Below are 14263 nucleotides of genomic sequence, written 5' to 3' on the forward strand. Positions count from 1 at the left end.
CCTTGATACTGAGTTAAGAACAAACTTATCACAGTGAACAAACCCGCTCATCATGTTTACCTGAAATTTTCGATTATTTGGCAACGGTTGTGCACTTAAGATTCAAAGTTAATGTTTTTGACTGATGTTTCAATAAGACAGAGTTATATATTCTACTTGAATAATTTGAATAAGACCTTTCCAACATTGGATCAGTAAATGACATGGACAATGTTGACAAATTGTCTTCACAACCTGACTTACCAATTTTGTTTATAGCCAAATCTGAAATCTCTAATGTATATTTTATAAGTCAGGTTAATGGCACAATAGGAAAAACACAAGTTAACACATTATGGTGTCTGTTTCGTCATTTGGTCAGTCTTGTTGTTCCCTGGCGTACTTGAACTGGTCAATGTTTCTGCTGGTGGACTGAAGTCCCCGAGTTTCGTCATATGCATAGCAGCATTCATTATTTATGCTGAGTCAACTACAAAAGAAATGTTTGGGCAAAGACATTACAACTGCCCGCCACCCACTGTTGAAAACATAAACGTTGTTTCTTTACTCATAAGCAACATAATCTGCACGTGTACACAGCAGATGTGATTAAATATTAAGGTATCGTTTTTTGTTTCAACACAATCAGTGAATTATCTTGATTGTTAGGTTTGTTTACATGCCAGCGTAGCGTGGCAGGACTGTTGCTGTGCAGCTTCAGACAACACACACATACTTTTTTAAGCAAATTGTGTAAATGGTTGGTGATACAGGTAGGTCAGGGGGTGCTTATTCCTTTGGCGAAGACCTAATGTCATCACTGATATTCAGTGGTCCATTCGGACACCAGCACCGACCCCCAACTCTCACACTCAGTATCAAATGGTCAGTTCTTGACTTCTTTGCAGTGAGTGTCCAATGTGTGTATAACCTTCAACATCTAGATTAAAAAAAAGCCTGTCGAGAAATTGATATATTGATGTGGAAGCTTTTTATGAATACTTTTTTTCTTTTATCACACTGCAAATTCGAAAGCTCTTCCGCACGTCTCAGGAATCAACGTATTGATCAATAGAAACCTCGGATTTGTTTAACAATGTCATGCAAAGTGATTTTGCTAAATTCATATATTTGTCCTAGATTCCTCATCCATTTTACCATGCCAACTATCTGATAATAATACATATTACCTTTTAATAACCTGGAGGATGAGGATGGAGGTCCTCCTAAAATTAAATGATTGAACGTACAACAAACCAATCCACCCCCCCACCCCACTCCCCATTTGTAGTAATAGTCGGCTGCACATGTAAAGGAAACTCTACGTGTTATCTTTGAAGGTTTAAATACTTTAGGGTGTACTTAATCAGAAATGCTTGACCAAAATCGAATTTGATGAACGGAATAAGCATAAAACGGACGATAATTAATAACAGGCAAAATTGTCCCCGTAACGAAAGAATCCGCCAATTGGGTTAAAACTGGTTCTCCACCAATGGGATAAAAGTGATTCACTGCCGCTGGGGTTAAAACGTTCCCGGTGACTTGGTTCGCAATATTTAAATGTTCTAACGGCACCCAGTCTGTACATGTCTGCTTCATCCTCGGACTTCTTAATTGCATTACGTTATTATCTGTCTGCTTATCAAAAGAAAATAGTAAAAGAAAATTGAAATATCTGGTGATGATATGGAAACAGAAAAAGGGTGGGTGGGGGTGTATCTTTGAGCAGATGTCAGGTGGCAGCAGGTGGGCTAGTCTTGTTGGAGGATTGGCTGTTGGATTGGAGGACATTTTATGTGCTGGGACAGTTGCTTTTTTCTGTCTGGAATTGACTTGATGTTGACAAAATCGCAATCATTTTTTTTCAACTTCCTTGCACTTTAGTTATAGGTCTTGGCCAAACTTCCCGTTTTTGATTATGGCAATTCGAGAAGATTCTGAGTCGTATGAAAAATGTGTTGTGAAACTAAATTGAATTGCTCAGCAGAAAACAAATGTACATTTTGAAGACGCCCCTTCGTTTTAAAGAGTGGATCCCTTCTGAAAAAAGTGTAACTATATAGTTTCCTTGACACACAATATATTTAAACAGGAATATTAAAGTCAATTCTTATAAATAAATGTGTCAGCAGCTTCAGACACGCCACTGACACACAAAAACCTGCAGACAATACGACATCAGTGACATCGTTAAGCGGAATAATAAAACCTAAGCCCCGCCCACCATATTATAAACGAATCAGGAAACAGTTGTCTGTATTTCCTTTTGCTTGAAACTCAAACGCCAAAAATTAAACTGCATGCTTAGCTATTCAAATGCCATGGAATCGCTTACAATGTATTACTTGGTACATGTAAGGAAACATGGCATATTAGATTTTTAGTTTTTATGGTGACAAATAATAATACCCACTAAACCCGAATCAGCTAAGAAAGTGTTGGCTGTCGAGCCTATTGCTCTGCTAAACGCGTCACGTGTAATGTGCACCACGGAACCAGACACTAACATGATCTCGATTCTACTTTGAGAATAAATTTTACTTTGGCTTTGAGAATGTATGCTGTGACATTTGTTTAATTATGAAATTGTAACAGAATGGCTATCAGAATGGCTATCAGAATGACTCAGTTTTTAAGAAGGTGAGGTGAAATTGGGTTTAACGTCGCGTCCAAGATTATTGCACTTATATAGCGACGTGCATGCACATGTGTATGTTTGTGTGGCTGCTTGTACTAGTCCGGACTGATGCTGATTTATGGTGCTAGGCCACTGAGATACCATGCCGCAGTTTAACATGAATACCCCACTCAGACACAGTATACTGACTCCGAGCCGACCAGTCCTTGTTTTAGCCCCTTAATGCCGAGCGCCAGACAGGGTAACAGCAAGTACCATCTTTTAAAGTCTTTTGGTATGACGCGGTCGGGGATCGAACCCCGGACCTTCCGCTCTCCGGGCGGACGCTCTACCACTAGACCATGGAGGCGGTAATGCAGAGTAATGCAGCAAACATAACGTCATTATCCGCCGGCCCCCCTAATTCTTCTTTTATCCATGTTAAGGCAGCGTGTCCATTGTCTGGTTATACTTTCTACCCGTACTCGGATTAACGCCTATTCACGACTATTTGAAGGTACATTCAGTTGTTATATGTCGACATGGTTCAACATGATTCTAATATTTACATTTCATTTCACAATCAAATAAATACCTTTGAGTGAGTGAGTGAGTTGGGTTTAACGCCGCTTTCAGTTATTCCAGTTATATCGCAGTGTGTAAGCTAATGTAGGAGGAAAGCCCGAAGTGATGCAGGTCTCAGACGTTCACCACTTTGGGAAAACCAACGAGCACAGGTATGGTGCTGACAAACCTAGACACATAATCGTGTCGAACCGGGATTCGAACCCACAATCATAGGTTTCTGGCGTGCCCAAGAGACGCAACTCTGCACAGCGAATTGCGGCGCCTTAGACGACTGGGCCACCTGTGCCCCCGATACTATTAGAGTTGAAGAGGGTCCTCCTATGGTTATGATATATAACAGATATTACAGTTTCTTGAGCTGGTAATCGTCACGATGTGGCTGAAATATTGCCGATGTGACGTAAAGCATAAAGTCACACACTCACTTGAGCTGGTAACATGAAAAACAATTCCCTGAACAATTTATTTTTGAACATATCATATGAATTATACAATGGATATACAATATATAATCCATTTAAGTAAAACGGGTTTGAAGACAGGTGACAATATTAAAAACATTTGTGCATGCTTAACAGCTTTTCTATTGGCTCTTGGCCACCCTGGCATCTTGTGCGCCCACACACTTCATTCATTCCAGTTCAGTCACTTATGGAATATCTCAATACACATGAATGACTGAAGGTTATTTAACACTGCTGTCGACATTATTCCAGCTATATCATGGTGGAAAATATATAAACCAAGCCATGCCATGAGCCAAGTGTGCTGACTACCCGATAAGGACGTGATTACGGTACTGAGGACCCTTTTCTGACTTGGAATTCCCCCATGAAGAATAACAAAATCTACAATAAGAATATTGGGTCCGTTATACAAGTATAAGGACATTTACGTAGTCTTTGACTTGATTGACTTTCGACCTTAAATGTACTCATACCTTAACGTAGTAAACCATTTCCGAAGTAATGTCCATCTTCGAGCAATCCCCTTGATCAAAGTCTGTGTTGAGATGGCACATCCTGGAGAGGGAACCGTAATGAAAAGACTTGCATGAATCACTCTCAGAACATTTTCTTCCGCAGTCCAACTTCGTCACATCACGAATTATCAAGGCTATGTACCCGCTCTTCATGATGTGTCCAGGACATGAGGTCAGAACCTGGTAATTGTCTGTTTTTATCGCACACATTGCGTGTGTCAGAAGAACGGCCAGAAAATGGCCCACGATAAGCATTGTATGTATAACATCCATAGTGCGTCTCCCTATCTGCCAACACCTCTTGCATAGACACGTATGTTTATCAACTGACGAGGTCTGCAGCACCGATTGCCGTGTACGCGGCACAGTTTGGCTTAAGCAATGTCTCTGGTATATAAACAATGTCTCAGTGTCCTGTTTTTCTTGGAGGTTGGAGGCGTTTCTTAACGCTCAGTAGTTTTCTATTTCAACTACAGGATATTATCATTTTTAGGCAATTATCGTTTACTATGTATCTTTAACGAGGCAAAGATATCGACCAAGCTACACTAACAATCTTGTAATTACTGATGAATTTATGGACAGAAGAACTTTCTCTGCAGTCGATAACAAACTATCATTTGATCATTGACGCCCGGTTCAATGTATGTCACATTGATTGTCACTGGGTAGACACAATTGTATGGATAACAACTTCTTTAATACTGTAAAAAGCGACGTTTCGGTATAGATGCCCTTGTCAAGCAAGACTGAATTAGGGACATAGTACAGAATATATATATAGTAGGTGGAGGATTAACAGTAACAACAATTGCATACATGAGTGGGATAACATCGGTAGGTGTTGACAACGTGTTGTGACACTATTATCCCTTTGTTGTCAACACCTACCTATGTTATCCCACTCATGTATGCAATTGTTGTTACTGTTAATCCTCCACCTACTATATATATTCTGTACTATATCCCTCATTCATCAATATTCACGGCAGAACTAATGGGCATGGCCTCAGCCCTCCATAATCGAGAATTAAAAAAACACGAAAAAATCCTAATGCTTACCGACTCCCTCAGTGGACTGCAAGCCCTCCAAAACAAAAATACCAAAAACCGACCTAAATTAATAAATCAAATACTTAAAAGCTCCAACGACCTAACTAAGGCAGGCAAACAAATAACCTTCTTGTGATGAAAACGCCGATAAAGCAGCTAAACTATCCCTCAAAATCCCAGAAATAAGCTTAAACTTACCAATCTCAAAATCAGAAATTAAAAGCGTAAACAAGCAAAATATCACCAAAAAATGGCATAACCTTTGTCTAAACTCAAATAGCCAAATCAAAAAAGTACTCAGCAAACCACTAACCAAACCAAAAATTCTCCATCCATCAAAAATAATCGACAGAGTAATCACTAAACTCCAAACAGGACACACCAACCTAAATAACCATCTAAAAAAAATTAAAAAACATACTACAGGTAACTGCCCACACTGCAAACAACCAGAAACCCCAGAACAGGCACTCATCTACTGCACACACTACCCAACACATCGAACCTCATTACAAACCACCCTCTATCTAAACAAGGCTCTCACTCTAGAAGCAATACTACAACCACAAAATAAACTAGAAAACTTCAAGGCCTTAGGCGTATTCTTAATCAAAACGGAACTAATAAAACGCATCTAAAAACACTATAATCTACCAAATCAAAATTACATAAACAAACAAACATTCACCATACCCAGCTCCCCTAGTTCTCCTTCCCAACCCCATCGGCATCTATTCCAAATCTCAAAATTCCCAAATTCTATATAAGCAACCCCTAAAGCCCCCTCTCCGGTTGCACACACCACTTTCGCCCCTTTCGGAAACACATTAAATGGCCTGGCCGGGCCCTTGTGCGAAATACGCATCAGTCGGAAAGCGCACGTTAAATCTCCAAAGTAAGTAAGTACCCTCATTCAGTCTTGCTTGAAAACGGAATAAGCAGCTGTCCGAAACTTCTAAGTAATTCCTACCAAACAATTTAGATTGAACTAGCGTGAAATATTGCGTCGTCAGAACATATCGATATGTTTATTTCCCATATTATTCATATTTTTTATTTACTTTGAATCTGAATAACTCGTTGATATATAGGTATTCAACGGGAAAGAAGGTATCGATCCGATTTGTTGGAGGATTCCTTCAGTTCCACCTTGAATAAACAACATATTTCACTACTCACAACAAAATATAATTGATGCAACTGTTTTAGTTTGTCACCTTAATACAATGAAATGTCTGACATCGACATTAACCCCATCAAGTTCTCACTTGTGAAACAGACAAAACAATCTTTAATAAAAACGAAAAACTAAAGTTCGATCGAATAAACCCGATACACTTTCGACCATGAAACATCTCGCCGAACCCTCTGACGGCCGTATATATTCCTTATTGATCACCGGGAGGAGAGACTTTATTGTGTTGTTTGTATTGAGGTGCCGTGCGTCCTTGGAAATCAATGAGAAAGGTTCGATATCTGCCATAACACAATTCCCTGATACCGAGATAAGTACAAACTACTCACGGTGAACAATTCCGCCCATCCTGTTTACATGAAATTTCTGATTATTTAGTGTGTAACGGTTGCGCACTTATGATTCAAAATCAATGTTTGAACTGATGTGGAGGCAAAGGTGGCCCAGTCGTCTAAGGCGACGCGATTCGCTGTGCAGAGTTGCGTCCCTTGGGCACGCCAGAAACCTATGATTGTGGGTTCGAATCCCGGTTCGCCCCGAGTATGTTTCTAGGTTTTCAGCACCATACCCGTGCTGGTGGGTTTCACCGAAGTGGTAAACGTCTGAGACCTGCATCACTTCGGACTTTCCTCCCACATTAAGCTGACACACCGCGATATAACTGGAATACTGTTAACAGCGGCGTTAAACCCAACTCACTCACTCATTTCAACTGATGTTTCAAGAAGACAGAGGAATATATTCTACTTGAATAATTTGAATAAGACCTTTCCAACGTTGGATCAGTAAATGTTGACAAATTGTTTTTAAAATAGGACTTCCCAATTTTGTTCATAGCCAAATCTGAAATCTCTCCAATGTATATTTTATAAGTCAGGGTTATTCACTAAAGGCCTTTGGCACAATACGAAAAACACAAGTTAACACATTATGGTGTCTGTTTCGTCATTTGGTCGGACTTGTTGTTCTCTGACGTTTTACATGTACTTGAACTGGTCAATGTTTCTGCTGGTGGACTGAAGTCCCCGAGTTTCGTCACAATCGTAGTCACTTTCATCATTTATGCTGAGTCAGCTACAAAAGAAATGTTTGGGCAAAGACATTAAAACTACCCGCCACCCACTGTTGAAAACATAAACGTTGTTTCTTTACTCATAAGCAACATAATCTGCACGTGTACACAGCAGATGTGACAATTCACGTATCGTTTTTTTTATGCAACACAATCAGTGAATTATCTTGTTTGTTTGGTTTGTTTACATGCCAGCGTCGCATGGCAGGACTGTTGATGTGCAACTTCAGACAACACACACATACTTTTTTAAGCAAATTGTGTAAATGGATGGTGATACAGGTAGGAGAAGACCTGTAGTCATCACTGATTATCAGTGGTCCATTCGTGTAGTTTTCATCGTTATCTAATTTTTGCATCCAATGGTGTCTGTTTCGTCGGATCGTCAGAGGTGTTTTTTTCTCTGGCGTTTACGTTTTATGTGTACAGTTTCTGGTATCCATGTTACGGGTTACAATTGTTTTTCATCAACCCATTCTTTTTATAAGAGGCGGAACCGTGAAGATCCGGGTTAGAATAGATTTTCTGCAGCCCATGCTTGGTGTAAAATGCAACTAAAGGGATCAGGTGGTCAGCCTCGTTGACTTGGTTGATGCATGTCATCCTATCCCATTTGCGTTGATCGATGGTCATGACTTCAATCACTGGATTGTCTGGTCCAGACCCGATTAATTAACAGCTCTAATATTGCTGAGTGAGTCTTCGTCAAGCAAATAATAAACAGTTTCTGATTTTCAGAACTACACCGAAGAACTCTACTAGACGCCTGAACTGATCTACAAAATAATGTATCTGGTATATGTGTCAGTCCGATGTTGTATCTTGAGGAGCAAATAAACACGACAGGGCAGGAGTCTGGTGGTTGAGGGCAGGAGTCTGGTGGTTGAGGGCAGGAGTCTGGTGGTTGAGGGCAGGAGTCTGGTGGTTGAGGGCAGGAGTCAGGTGGTTGAGGGCAGAAGTCTGGTGGTTGAGGGCAGGAGTCAGGTGGTTGAGGGCAGAAGTCTGGTGGTTGAGGGCAGGAGTCTGGTGGTTGAGGGCAGGAGTCTGGTGGTTGAGGGCCGGAGTCTGGTGGTTGAGGGCAGGAGTCTGCTGGTTGAGGGCAGGAGTCAGGTGGTTGAGGGCAGGAGTCAGGTGGTTGAGGGCACTGGTCGAGGAAAAAACATTCCTTGACACAACAATCACTTCGACACTGATTTCAAGTGGACGGGTGGTAGAATGGGCCCAGTTCTGTCAATCGGCTGTTCACGCCAATTTGTTTCTTAACCTATCGTTTTTGGATATTGGTCAAATTACTTAACTGAACTGAACATGTTGACTTTGAACATTCAAAGGTTTAGTTTGCCTAGAGTCGTATGCCCAGAAGGCGGTGGCTCATGGGCCAATCTGGTGGATTACTTAATTTTCACTTAATCTTCTGCTTGAGTATACCATCTCATTTTCCTTGGTGCTTCTGGTTGCAGATCCACTGGCATTATACATCGTCTTTCTGACACTCTGTGGTAGGTGGGGAGCTTGGGATGTGAACCATATATGCAATAACCATGGCACAACCGAAAAAAGCAAACGTGCATTGGATGATAGTTCATCTTCTGAAGAGGAATATTCTTTTTCATCTTCAGACAGTTGAAGTGTTTTAGTTGTACGTTCTCCTGGTGGTTATCCCTTGAAGCTCAAACCTTTAGCTTCTGTAAAATCACTTCATGGTATCGCTGGCAAATTTAAGATGGTTTCCTCTTGATTGAGTTTAAAACTCGAAAACAATCTCACACTCTACAATCTTTGAACATTTTGGTCAATACCCAGAGGCAAAGGTCGCCCCATAGCACTCTTCAACTGATGTAAAAGTATTGTAAGAGACACAGAGATAAACCTTTCTCACATGACAGAAGGAGAACTAAGGAGAGCTGAAACATCAAGGGGAAACTAATGTCTTAGCGACAGACCCTAGAGCCATGACATCTTTATGCCTTGAAACACTTATTTATAAGATGCTAATCCTAATTGTTAATTGTTGTATTGTACATTGCCATCATGAACGAGATGTGCAAGAATTACTGTTGTGTATATTTATGACTTACTAAATGTGAACGCCGTGATATAACTGGAATAATGTTAAAAGCGGCGTTAAACCCAACTCACTCACTCACTTCTAAATGTGAGGTGACCTTCGCTATATAAGCCTTGGTCTAGAGAGGAAGAAAAAAAGAGAGAGAGAAAGAGAGAAAATCTTTGAGGCATATTCAAAAGATGAAACTTGGCGAAACTGATCTTCAAGGTTGAAATTAAAATGTCAAATGTTCATAAAGTGAAACACAACACAAGTCTCTGAGAAAATGGCATAACAAGTCAGTATCGCGTGTGTCCGCCATGTGCGTTGATGACTGCCGTTCAACGTCGATACAGGGAATGAGTGAGTTAATATTTAACGTCACATCGGCAATATTTCAGCAATACCGTGACGAGAAGTTATACATTAAATATACATATATTTAGACTTTATAAAAAAATGTCATCGAAGGACAGTATGATAACTAGAATATCACAGATAAGATTTAAAACAAGTTGAGGAACATCTAAAAGCAGAAAAAAATGTGAACAACACAATATTATAATGGGCTAGAGATCGCCAGTAACTAAAGGGAGATCACCATACCAGGGACCATGGGGACTTACAGTACCTTTGCTTCCTGCATAGACCCTGGCAGGATTTATATCAACCCTTCAGTCACTTGCGATAGTTTACAAGTTAAGCCTTATATTAAAATGACAAAAATATTACGTTTTAAAATTCTGACATGCATAAAAATACTTTGAATGATGTGGGACTTATATATCCTCTTAGGGGGACAATAATTATACGCTACTTCAACCCCGCCTCGAGGGTACAGCCACTAACCATCTAAGTTATGAATTTGCACCACAAATTTAAAAAAAAAATACATTAAGCACATCAAAATTTATGAACAAGTTCGATTTCTTTTTAAAAAACATAATATTAAACGAGAATTAACATCATTAAAAAGGTCCTTAATTGTTTTAACCTTGTGGTGGAAAAATCAATGCAGTTAAGCAGGACATGCTTGACCGTGATTCTTTCATCACAAGGGATACAAAATGGAGGATCCTCACCTTTCAACAAATACTCATGTGTATATCTCGAATGGCCAATACTGCATCGTCGCATAATGACCTCTTCAAATCTGGACTGACAGCCCAAGTAGGCGTAACCAATATTTGGTTTAATTTCATGTAATTTATTGTTACCTACTTGAATGTCCCACTTCTTTTGCAGCAGATCATGAATGTAATATCTAATTATAGGTTTATAATCAGTGTAGGGGATGAGAAGTTGTGTCACAGATTTGTTGAGTGCTACTTTTGCAGCAGCATCAGCCATTGTGTTACCAATGATACCAACATGGCTTGGTAACCAACAAAAGACGATGTCTTATTGGGCAGTAGCAAAATCATTAATTAATTCGAGAATTTGGTTAAAAGTGGATGTTTGGGTGACATGTTTTTAATCGCCTGAAGGCACGAAAGAGAATCTGAATTTTTTTTGAATTGTTTATGTTTAGATTGGTTACTGATATATTTTAGTGCTGCAAAAATTGCGTTTGCTTCTGCAGTGAATATGGAACTGTTATCAGGTAACCGTGAAGATATTGTTTTCTGGATGCAATGACAGTGGCACTAGCAACTGTGCAACCATCCTTGGATCCATCTGTAAATATAGATTTATAAGTGTCATAATTGTTTCATAATTGATTATATTCTTGTTGGTAAATAAATTGGTTAGTATCTGATTTCTTTAGTTTTGTTAATGTAAGGTCTACCTCTGGCTTTACCATTTGCCAGGGAGGAGATGAAAAAAATTTGAGTGGGAGCTATATCTTGGAGTTTATATAAACTGACGTCCAAAAGAAACTTTACCAGAGTTTGAAATCACTCTTGCTAAAAAACAACAAAACATACATGCATGAAGTAAAGTGTATTGAGAAGATCAATATATCAACATAATCAACACTGAAAATGACAATCATACCGCGACCGATAATTACGTCAGAGCCCCCCAAAGATGGGTGTGGTACATAAACAATCGCTCACGTTCAATAACAAGTCATTTGTAGCATGTGTGACCACCAAATGCCTCAATGCACGCAAAAACTCTTCGACGCACAGAAAAAATCACTCGTCTGATGAGGTCACGTGGGATTTGACGCCATTCTTCTTGAAGGGCCAAGATCAGTTCTTGCCGGTTGGCTGGAGAGTGTGATCCATCAAGTCCCAGAGGTGTTCTATTGAGGACATGTCGGGTGAGCGTGCAGGCCACGGCAGGACGTTGACGTTGTTGGCGAAGTTAGTGACAATTCTGGCTGTATGGGCTCTGGCGTTGCCATGCTGATAAATGACACCACGTGGCTACTGTTGGAGAAATGGTAGGACAACTGGACGAAGAATGTTATCCATGTAACACTGAGCATCGTCAACGTTGGCCAGCGGTGTCCTCTCCTGCCCACAGATCCCTCCCCACACCATGACACTCCCTCCACCATATGGTACGACCTCCTGCACGCCACACGCCGCCGTTCGTACACCCCTTCGGTGGTAAACACGTTGTCTTCCATCAGCACTAAACATACAGAATCGACTTTCGTCAGTGAAGACATCCCTCTGCCAGTCACGTCGTTGCCAATGTCGTACAGTCCAGGCCCATCTCAATCAGAGACGAAGATGTTGCGCTGTCAATAGCTGTCCTCTGTATGGTCTAAAAGCCCTGATTCTATGAGCCCTGAGTCTCCTGGCCACTGTCTGTCGACTAGCCCTGTGACCTAAAATTTTGTCGCCGATGACGTCACTGTCAGGAAGCGATTTCGGAGGTGCAAGGTACGCAAGTACCGGTCATCATGGGGCGTGGTCACCCTGGGTATGCCTGTTCTTGGCCTGTCAGCAGTCCGCCCTTTCTGTCTGTAACGTTGCATCAAGTTGGTAACGGCAACACGGGAGCGACCGAAGGTTCGTACAATATGGGCGTGGATGGCTCCCATCTGTACCATACCCAAGGCTCGTTCACGTTGTTCGACTGTGAGTCGTGGCATTTCTTCTGTGTGTTTTTTATCACTGTGTATGTCTGGCTTGCCGTTGCAATCGTTTTATACCCTTACCCACACGTGCATTTGCAGTTGTCCGTGGTGCACGTGTTTTTCGCGTGTTATCTCGCAAACATGTAACAGACGATTAACATTTTCTGCATACACTATTGTTGTATTTAGGTTATGTGTTTTAGAAAGACTTCATTGGGAAAAATTATACTTTGTCTGAAATTTATATTTTCAGTTGGTAAAGTTTCTTTTGGACATCAGTTTATTAGAAGCTGCTATGGCAGATTTTATTCTAATTCCGAGCGGTGGAGTGAGTGTTGATTTATTACTGTAAAGATCTTCGTAGAGAGGATTGAATATGCATTCAAAGGCTGGATTTGACTGATTCGAAAATAATTTAGTGATGTTTTGTAAAGATAATTTTAGATGGCGTTGTTTAAGAGAAGGCTCATCTGCTTCTATATATAGACTATAAATGGGAGACGTTCTAAAGGCTCCAAGGCAAAGCCACAGGCCTTGATGATGGATAATATCTAGTTTTTGTAAATAACTTTTGCAGGCTCCACCACAGACGATGGAGGCATAAGTGGAGGATGGAGGATCAGTGATCTATACAAGTGTAAGAGGGTTGTTTGATCCCCTCCCCACTTTGAATTAGAAACTACTTTCAACAGATCGAGTGCCTTTAGACATTTAGCTTTAAGGTATTTAATACGGGGAAGGAAAGTTAAGTGGTTATCAAAAATAAGTCCCAAGAACTTGGCCTTCTTACCAACTTTTATAGGGGTTACCATTTATAAATAGTTCAGGGTCTTTATGTGGCTTATTTTTTCTGCAGAAATATATGCAATTAGTTTTTGATTTGGAAAATTTAAACCCGTTTCTTGGACACCACTTGTGAATTTTATTTAGACATAATTGTAATTGCCTTTCTATTGTGTGCATATTTTTACCACGACAAGATATGTTAAAATCATCCACAAAAAGTGATCCATCTACTGAATCAGTTAAAACTTTTGACAAACTGTTAATTTTAATACTGACTCAAGTGGCAGACATAATACTGCCTTGTGGGACGCCCTGACCCTGATTATAATGATCAGACCCTGTTGTACCCACTCGGACTTGAAATTGCCTGCCTGTTAAAAACTGAGACATAAAATGAGACAGACGGCCCCTTAATCCAAAACCATAAAGATCTTTCAAAATGCCATATTTCCATGTTGTATCGTAAGCTTTTTCTAAATCGAAAAAGATCGATAAAGCATGTTGTCTATCTACAATGGAATTTTTAATGAACGATTCTAAACGCACTAAATGATCGATAGTACTTCTGCTTTCCAGAAACCACATTGTATATTGGTAAGAAGATAATTTGTTTCCAATTACCACACTAATCGATTATTTTCCATGCGTTCCATAGTTTTACAAACACAGCTACTGAGAGATATGGGTCGGTAATTTGATGAATCAGAATGATCCCGGCCAGGTTTTGGTATGGGGATAACAATGGCATTATGCCATGAAGGTGGAAAGGTCCCTGATGTCCAAATAACATCGAATACATTCAACATAGTTTCAAGACATGATTCTGGCAAGTGTTTAAGTAGCTGATAATGAATATTATCAGCGCCTGCTGCTGTATCACGAGCTTGCCCTAAGGCAGTATGTA

The sequence above is a fragment of the Haliotis cracherodii genome, unplaced genomic scaffold (assembly GCF_022045235.1).
Source record: "Haliotis cracherodii isolate W230 unplaced genomic scaffold, xgHalCrac1.p SCAF_5, whole genome shotgun sequence".
Lineage (NCBI taxonomy): Eukaryota > Metazoa > Mollusca > Gastropoda > Lepetellida > Haliotidae > Haliotis > Haliotis cracherodii.